Here is a 9759-nt window from a genome sequence, read left to right as displayed (position 1 = left end):
AGAGAGAGTCAGAGAGAGTCAGAGAGAGTCAGAGAGAGACAGAGAGAGACAGAGAGAGAGGGGGAGAGAGAGAGACAGAAAGAGATAGAGACAGAGAGGGAGAGGGAGAGAGAGACAGACAGAGAGAAAGAGAAAAAGTGACAGACAGGAGAGGGAGAGGGAGGAGGAGGAAGAGGAGGAAAAGGAGGAAAAGGAAAAGGAGAGGGAGAAGAAGAAGACAGACAGACAGACAGACAGACAGACAGGAGAAGGAGGGAGAGGAGAGGCTAGTCTTGATGTCTGTTCTGATATATATGTACTCTTTAGAAATATATTACTTCAAATAAAATAGAGCCTCTTTAAATGTTTGAGACATCATTCTTAGACCTGCCTCTCAGAGCCTGGTGAAGGAATCAAGTTCCATTTCCCAACATCCTTTTAGATATTTAGAGATGGAGTACTGTCTTCATGTGGGACAATTTCAATGCCAGCCCTATTACAGGTGAAGGGACTCTAGCCAGGCCAAGCACAGTAAACATGGCCCTGGCAGGCCTTTACCTTCTCCCTCTCTGCCTTGCTAAAAACTGTTAGATGACATTCCTAAAGCTAATCATCAAGTTCTAGTCCCTTATTTGGCCAGTTCCTCCTGAGGCTGACTACCAAGATTTGGCTCTCAGAGTATTGAAGTCCAACAATGAAAAGTCCCCTTTGGTTCACCTAATTAACATGCCCAATTAAAATCAAGCACCACGTTCTAACCCACGGTTTCCCCCTTTACCTTCACAAACCACCATTTTCCTATGTGCCACATTGGTCTTCTCTCTATCCAGAAGCAGTCCTTTGTCCCCACCAGGACAAATAAATGCCCATCCCCTCTCCTTGGCCCCTTGGCCCGCATCCCATATCTTCTGTCTCTTATTTCCTGCTTTCTGTCCCTCTGGAGCAAAAGCATCTCATTGTGCTGAGAACTTGGTCTTGGGAGTCCTGAGTCAATTCTGAGGTTCCCTACAACAAATATGCCTCCACACTGTGCATAATGAATGAACAAGAGCAGGCAAGTGACCTGGTCAGGGGATCAGGAGGCTGGGTGGCAGAGTTCCACGGGAGAAGGTCTTCTCCCTTCTTTGTGGAGAAAAGCTCCCGCCTGCCTATCTATCCCCCTTCCTTCTTTCCTTCTATTTGTAATTTGAATTTATCCTTCAAATATTCACATATTGAGGGGCTGGGGATGCATATCAGTTGGTAGAGCAGGCATGAAACTCTAGATACCATCCCTAGCACTATGTAAATCAGGTATGGTGTCTCATACCTGAAATCTCAGCACTCAAGAGGTAAAGTCAAGAGAATCATAAATTCAAGGTCATCCTTGGCTAACTAATGAGTTCAAGTCCATCCTGGACTACATGAGACCCAGTCTCATATGTGTGTGTATGTATATGTGTATGTATGTATATATGTGTGTGTGTGCGCACATGTATATATGTGTATTGAATATATGTATTTACATATGTGTGTATATATTATATACACAATTTAATCCTTAAATCAATGTGATAGTGTTAAGTGTGGGAGGATTAGACAACATCTTCAAGGCAGGGCCTCTGCCCAGGTCTGGTTTCTCTAGAAAAAGACAAGATGCACAAATCAGCACACTTATTCTTTTGTATCACAGGATGGTGCCCTGTTCCATGAGATGAAACAGGAAAAAAATTAAAAAAAAAAAAAAACAACTTACCAAGCCCCTGGACTTGCTAGGAAAATAAGCTTCTCTTCTTTATAAATTACCCAGCCTTGTGGTGGGGATTAGTAATAGAAAATACACTAAAAGTTGCCTCCTTTTTCTTCACCTAAAATAAATTACACTGAACATTTCCACTTACCTTTTTTCATGGATATCTCATGTCATTGGTACATAAAAGTCTAATCCTATTACCTGGCTCTCTGGTTCTCCACTCTGGATGGCTGTTTTAACTCCCTTTCTATTGCTGTAATAAAATTCCCCAATAGAAAGCAACATAGAAAAGAAAGTCTTTAATCACCTTACCATTCTAGGTTAAAGTTCACCATGACAGGAAGTCAAGGCAACTGGAACCTAAAACAGCTAATCACATCCACAGACAAAAGCTGAGAGAGATGAATGTGTGCATGCTTGTTACTCAGCTAGATTTCTCTGCTCCTACACAGTTCAGGGGCCCCAAACCAGGAAATGGAACTGCCCACGTTCAGGCTGGGTCTTCCCACACCAGTTAAGACGATCAAGACAATCCCTCACAGACATACTCACTGGCCAACCTAATCCAGACAATCCTCAGTTGTCAAACTGACAATTAGGACTAACCATTACAGGGGATTTATTAGGTTATCCAAATAAATCCTGTTTTAGGGATTCCCTCACATGCAAATGTAGAAGTTTTGATATCCACACACTACAACTCACAGACACAGAATTACATTTTTTTATTCATAACTGAATGAAATTACAGCCAAGAACCATTCTCCCGTTTATGAAGACTGGTGTTTTAGGCATTTATAGATTAAATCTGGACCTCCCTGGCTGACCCTGGCTACCTTTGGTAAGTGCTGGGTCTTCCAAATGCCACCCCCACATCCATCCATCGCATGTGGGTGTTGTAAAGGCTACACAAAGTCCCTCCTCCAACCTCAACAGTACCCCCACAGCCTGGGCTCTCCTCTACTTTTGACCACTGGTATGTGCCTGACTGATTGGAGCTACCCTCTGCTGAGGCCTCCCATGATGACTGTAGCTCCTCCAAGCCATATCTGCTGGGAATACTGTGGGAACTGGTCCAGGGACTTCTCCTCAGCCTTCCTAACTTGTATTGAGCAGAGCCCTCTCTGCAGAGCTGTTCTGAGCCTGTCACTCGGATTATCTCTGTGAACCCATTCCACAGGCTAGCTGGCCCTGTGATCTTTTCTACACAGCCCACAGTATTTCTGGCAGCTCCCTCAGAAATAAGGTGTTGCCTCCATACCTTGGGGTATCCTCCCATGACCACTCCTGGTCTGTCTCTTCATGAGCCAGGGTCTAAGCACTGGGGATTCCCAGTCTCTTTGAGATATAAACCTCATCTGACTCCTACTCTTGCCTCATTCCCTTCCTACTTGCCTGTGACATGCACAGCTCTCAGCGGGGGAGACAGGGAAGGCAGCTCTTAGGTAGTTGCTGCTTCCTTCCCTACCTACTTTCGTGGCTTCATTTTATAAACTCTGTGGTCTAGTCCTTTCAAGCTTGGCTTTTCCCAAAGTTCAAACCCAAACCATATAGCACCCCCTAGCAAGCTCTAATCAAAATGGTCTGTGTTCTAAAACATTTGATCTGAAGTTCTTGGCTGGATGATTTCTTCTTAAAGATCAACATCTCCCTTCCAAACTTCCACCATGCTGCCGTAGGTGTATGTCTCTCATGTTGGCTGCTGAGTTGCAAGAGTGACAGGGGAAAGTGTTCTTGATGCCACTTGTAATGAATTGGCTCAGCTAAAACAAGGCAGCAGTCCACTTCATCCTAAAAGGAAAGGGAAATCACCTTCCACACTTGACAGGAGATACTGTAAAAATCCTATCATATCAGTGAGTAACCATGGGAGAAGTAAGGAGTGGTGGTAGAGGTCATCTTTGAAATCTACCTAATGAACAGAAGAGAAAAAATATAGTAAATCCCCTATTAGTATATATATATATATATATATATATATATATATATATATATATACATACATATATATATGTGTGTGTTATATTTCATTTAATTCAAATATGCATTTAAAAATATATTTACTTAATTAATATACTTAATTAATATATTCATTTTAATCAGGTCTGTTCTTTTAGAGAAAGTGAATTAACCCATTTTCAATTAATATTTGTAGATTATGTGAGATAAAGGTCCAACTTAACTGCACATGATTATCCATTGGCACCAATCCCATTCATTGAAGAGGTTATTTCTTCCCCCCAGTTAAGGACCTTGGAAGTCTTGTCAAAAAGTTAACCGATTCAGGACAAGGTTTTAGGAAGATGAATTATAGAGAACCATCAGAAATCTGTCCCCCTGCCTAGGTGATTTCACTGGCGGAGCTCAGCTAATGTCACTATTTTGGAACTTGAGAGTCTATTGATGGCAACATCTGACAGAAGACCTGAAAGGCAAACGGCAGGCAATTCAGCTCCTAGCTCAACCATGAGGTAGGCAGCTATGCACACATTCCTGAAGCAGCAGTTCTTAGATCCAAGGCGGGCACAGATATATAAGAAGAGTGTCTGAGGAGACTGCTGAAAATCCCATTCAGTCAGGGAAACAGACAGAGCATTGGTGATCATCTCTTTCATCCATGGCTGCAAACCCCAGCCCTTGCTCGACTTCTAGGGTGTTTAAAGACAGATGGTATGTTCCCTCTTTCATTTTCCTGAAGTGGAAACTTAAGATTTCTTTGGAAAGTCAGTTGTGTTGGATGGTGTTTTGCTGGGGCAAAACCATGAAGGAACAGTTTGCTGAAGTGGTGAAAGGCTAAGGCAGACTAATAAATAAATAAATAGATAAATAAATGAATAAATAAACATTTTGCTGAAGCAGACACAGGTGAAAGGCTGTTCTGCTAAAGCAAGCAAGTAAAAGGACACATGATGAAGGGTTCCTCCCTATCAGTGTGTATGTATTGGTCTGCCTTAAATGACATAGTTGAGCTCCTTTTGTCAGGACTCCATAGAGAGAAACACACCAAAAAGACTTGTGATGGTACGCTGTGGTTTCTTGCTACTTCCGTGGACTCAGGCCAATGGGCGAGTGATATCAGCTGAGACAGAAGTATGTGCTGAGGCAAGGCACATGGTGAGGCACGACCCGTGGAGAACAGTGATGTTTGGAGGGAGGGAGTATAAACAGAACTCAACAGACAGTGCCAAAGGCTGAGCTTGGTGGTAGCGCTAGCTGTGCAAGGTTTGTTGGTTTAAAGTCTGTGCTGATCTTTGCTTTGCTGAGAGAGCCACAGCCGGGAGTCACTCCTGGTCCCTCCTGCTGACTGTTCCTGCTGGGTCATGCCACCACTGCGGCTATCCCTACACTACCGAACTGGACTGCCGGTAGATCCATGAAGTATTTGTGAGTGGATCAGGCTGCCACTGCTGACCAGTAAACTTAACTGCTGATTTCCTGACAACACAGATGGTACTTACTACAAAGAACAACTTCTGAACAGGTCCACTTCCCCTGCATCCTTTCTTTTCCACTACCTCTGGTAGGTGGTGGGCTAGAGGGAGGTTAAATTGTTTAAAAACCATCATTTAAAATAGGCTTTAAAAAATAAAGCTACACTTTCCTATTTCCATCTTTTTAAAGCCAATTGTTAAAGACTAGAACATCCAAAAGCAATTGTTTATATGGACACCCCTCCATGGCCTCTGCATAACCGCTGAGTTTCTACCCTGCTTGAATTGTCCTGACTTCTTTTGATGAAGAACTGTGATATGGAAGCATAAGCCAAATAAATTATAAATCCCCCACCCCCAGTCTGCTTTAGTTATAGTGTTTCATCATAGCAATAGAAACCCTAAAATCTGTAAAAAGCATTACTATGAAACCGAGTTAAACCAGCAGCCACATAATTTCCTATTTCTTGCATGAGTTTCTTTTATTGTTTTGGTATTGTGACCAAGGGAGAAATACTGTGTTCTGTATATCATAAATCCTAGATGTGTAGGTCTGTGCACATCTACGCTATGATATCTGAACAACAAGTCACCTGACACCATGCTGCTCAGAGCACCCTTCGTCATTAAGTAGTGTATCACTGTGTGAGGATTCACAGCAGAGCCACAAAAGTAGAGAATGGTCACAAGAATTGAGAAGGCATCTCAACAGGCAGATTTCTGAGTTTGAGGCTAGCCTGGTCTATAGAGTGAGTTCCAGGACAGCCAGGGCTACACAGAGAAACCCTGTCTCGAAAAACAAAAACAAAAGAAGAAGAAAGAAGAAAGAAGGAGAAGGAGAAGGAGAAGGAGAAGGAAGGAGAAGGAGAAGGAGAAGGAGAAGGAGAAGGAGAAGGAGAAGGAGAAGGAGAAGGAGAAGGAGAAGGAGAAGGAGAAGGAGAAGGAGAAGGAGAAGGAAGGAGGAGGAGGAGGAGGAGGAGGAGGAGGAGGAGGAGGAGGAGGAGGAGAAGGAGAAGGAGAAGGAGAAGGAGAAGGAGAAGGAGAAGGAGAAGGAGAAGGAGAAGGAGAAGGAGAAGGAGAAGAAGAAGAAGAAGAAGAAGAAGAAGAAGTCACCTCAAAGCAGAGCACACCAATAACTACCACATCGCCAATACAAATTAAAGCTGATGCTCACCTTAACCAGAATACATTTTCCTTTCTGCCATGAACAACTAAAAAGCAAGCCCTTCTACATGCTGTGTAGCAAGTCAGGTAAGGCCGATAGATGTTTCAGCTTTCTGAATAAGGGGACTCTCTCTGGATCAAGAAGATGAACCCTGTGTGAAGTTAAGTTCCAGAACATAACAAATCAATGAGCTGAACTTCATCAAAGCCAAAAACAAACAAACAAACAAAACCAAAACCAAACAAAAACAGAAAGCTTTCTGCTATGCAAAACGCATTCTTTTTTAATTCTTATTTGTATTTGAGAGAGATTGCTCAGTGGTAAGAGCACTAGGTGTTCTTCTGGAAGACCCCAATTCCATTCCCAGCACTCACGTGGCAGCTCACAACTGTCTAACTCTAGTCCCAGGGTGTCTAACACCTGGCCTCCCCTGCACCTCATGCAGATGGTACACAGACGTACATGAAAGGAAACGTTCATTTACATAAAATAAAAACAAAGATTTAAAAAGTTTGACATTTACTTATTTTCATCTTATATGTATGAGGTTTTGGTTAGGTGTGTATGCATATATGTGCATAACAGCATACAGTGCCAAGGAGGCCAGAAGATGGTGTCAGGCCTCCTGGGACTGGCGTTAGAGGTGGTTGTGAGCTAATGTGTATACTGAGCATTGAACCCTGGTCCTCTGCAAGAGCAGCAAGTGCTTTTAACCACTGAGCCATGGCTCTGGCTCCCCAGAAAGATACTCTTAAGAGACTGGCAGGACAAAGTGCAGATAACATTTACAAATCATATTTCTGATAAACTATATTTCTGGTCTAACTATTCAAAGAGCTCTAAAATATCCTTAGCAAGAACAACCACTTTGAAAAACATGTGTGTGTGCCTGTGTATGTATATGTGTGTGTGTGTGTGTGTGTATATATATATATATATATATATATATGTATATATATATATATATATATATATATATTTGGGAAATGAAATGTCCATATATGGTTATCTTTGCAACTGTACTAGAATATTAACTATCTGGGGCCAAGTACAACTGTTTAAAAGCTTGACACAGAAAACTATGAAAAGTTACTGGGAGAACTTTAAATCTTAAAATGGAGCAATACTCAATGTTTGTGGGTTGAAAGGAAATAGCTTTCCCAAAGTAGTAATAAACTAATTACTCAAGTCAGAGTGATATCAAGAGTATCTAGAAACTGATAGAAATGAGTCTGAACGGAGACGTAACTAGTAGAGAACAGCAGTCACTTTTGAAGAGTAAGTTAGAAGGATTATATACTTTCAGATAGGAATCAAAGGTTCAACATGGGAGATCAGCACAAAACTGGGTAATGAGACAAAGCCCAAAAAGCAGTCTGTTCCAACCAGATGCTTTATTTACGGCCACAGACAGAAAAACCGCGCAGAAAGAATGATCTCTTCACAGGTTATTATGGAGAAAGAGAAGGTAAGCTGGACTCCTCTCCTTCACCATTACAGGTGCCTGGGGTCTAAATGTAAAAGAGAAACTGAGAATTTGTCAATGACAAAGGTAGCAGATGTCTTTGTGATATCAAGCAGAAAAATATTTCTTTGATGAATATAAATGACACTAGCCAGAAGGAAAGTGGCTCACTCTTCTAAACCAATACATCTTTCCCTCCCCAGTGCAAAGATACTATTAGAGTGGGGCTGGAGGCATAGGGTGCACCTGCGGTCCCAGCTACTCTATTCAGGAGGCTGAGATAGGAGGACTGTTTGAGCCCAAGAGTTCGAGGGGAGCCTAGGCAACAGAGCAAGATTCTGTAGAAAAAAAAAGAGAGAGAGAGAATGATTGGGAGGGGGAATTTGGTAGCTCAGTGGCCATATGTATTTCCCAAAGATGGCATCTACAATACCCCTTACCCTACACATTTTTGCTTTGCCCTACCAAGAAGTAGGGGGATCTTCCTGTGCATGGGCTCTGTTTCTTCGAGACCATGCAATTCATTTAGGAGCAACCATTGTATTAGATTGTCACGGGGAAAGGTTCTGGGTGGATGTACCAACTAACAGCCTCAGCTGAGCTCCCAGGTGATCATCAGCTATCCCTGTAGCCTTCCCACCAGTGGTACCTTCAGACTACTGACAGCAACCCTGAAAATGTCCAATCAAACGTGACACAGAGATGCTTCTCGAAGCCTCCTGACTTACCAAACAAGAATAAAGTTAAGAGTTGCCATTTCACAGCTGGGTGTTAGCATGTGCCTTTAATCCCAGAATTCCGGAGGCAGAGTTAAGCTGATCTCTAATCTTGAGGCTAACTTGGTCTAGAAGGCTAGTTCCAGGACAAGCAGGGCTACACAAAGACACCCTGTCTCAAAAAACCAAGGAAAAAAAAGAAGAGTTGTCACTTCATGCCTCAAATTTTGGAGTAAATTATTACACAGCCACAGAAAACAACTGACCAAGGACTTACATACAGAATTTATTTTAAAAAAGAAAAGAAGGAAGAACCTCCTTGCAGATGGGGGGGGGAACACACAAGCACTAGAGCAAAAGACTTGAAATCCAAATGCCCAGTTATGTGCTCAGTTCAGCCATCAGAAGGGCCAAGATCAAAGACGCAAGTGATGGCACAAGCTGGCAAGGATGTGGAGCAAGGAAACCCTCCTCCATTGCTGGTGGGAGAGCAAACTTGTACATCCACTTTTGAAATCAATTTAGCAGTTTCTCAGAAAACTGGGAATAGTTCTACCTCAAGACATTCCTGGGCATAGACCCAAAAGATGCCCCACTATACCACAGAGACACTTGCTCAATTATATTCATAGTAGCTTTATTCGTAATAACCAGAAACCAGGAACAATCTAGATGTCCTTCAACTAAAGATAGATAAAATGTGGTACATCTACACAATGGAATACTATTCAGCTATTAAAAATCAAGGACATCATTAATTTTGCAGGCAAATATATGGAACTAGAGAATATCATCCTGAGTGAGGTAACCCAGAGACAGAAAGACATGTATGGTATGTACACACGTATAAGTGGACATTAGCCATAAAGTATAGGACAACCATGCTACAATCCACAGACCCAAAGAAACTGGGTAATAAGGAGGTCCCACAGGGGAATACACGAATCTCACCCAAAAGAGGAGACTAGTTATCAGAGGTGGGTGGAGAGAGGGAACTGGGTAGGACAGGAGGTGAGGAGGGGAACAGCAGTGTTAGTCAGGTGTGAGGGAGGGGTGGTCTGAGAGGGCTGGGAGTGGGATGGAAATCGGCAGAGGGAGGGGTATCTCTGGTGACCAGCTGGAGGCCAGGGATGGGAGAGGAGTCAGGGAGTCTATGGAGGTAACTCTAGCTGAAATCTCTACCAGAGGGGGCTATAGAGATTGAGGTGGCTACCTCCTATAGCCAGACAGGACTTCTAGAGGAGGGAGACAGACATCAATTCACCCACAAA

The sequence above is a fragment of the Mus musculus genome, chromosome 11 (assembly GCF_000001635.26).
Source record: "Mus musculus strain C57BL/6J chromosome 11, GRCm38.p6 C57BL/6J".
Lineage (NCBI taxonomy): Eukaryota > Metazoa > Chordata > Mammalia > Rodentia > Muridae > Mus > Mus musculus.
The sequence above is the reverse complement of the archived record's forward strand: the minus strand, read 5'-3'. Positions refer to the sequence as shown.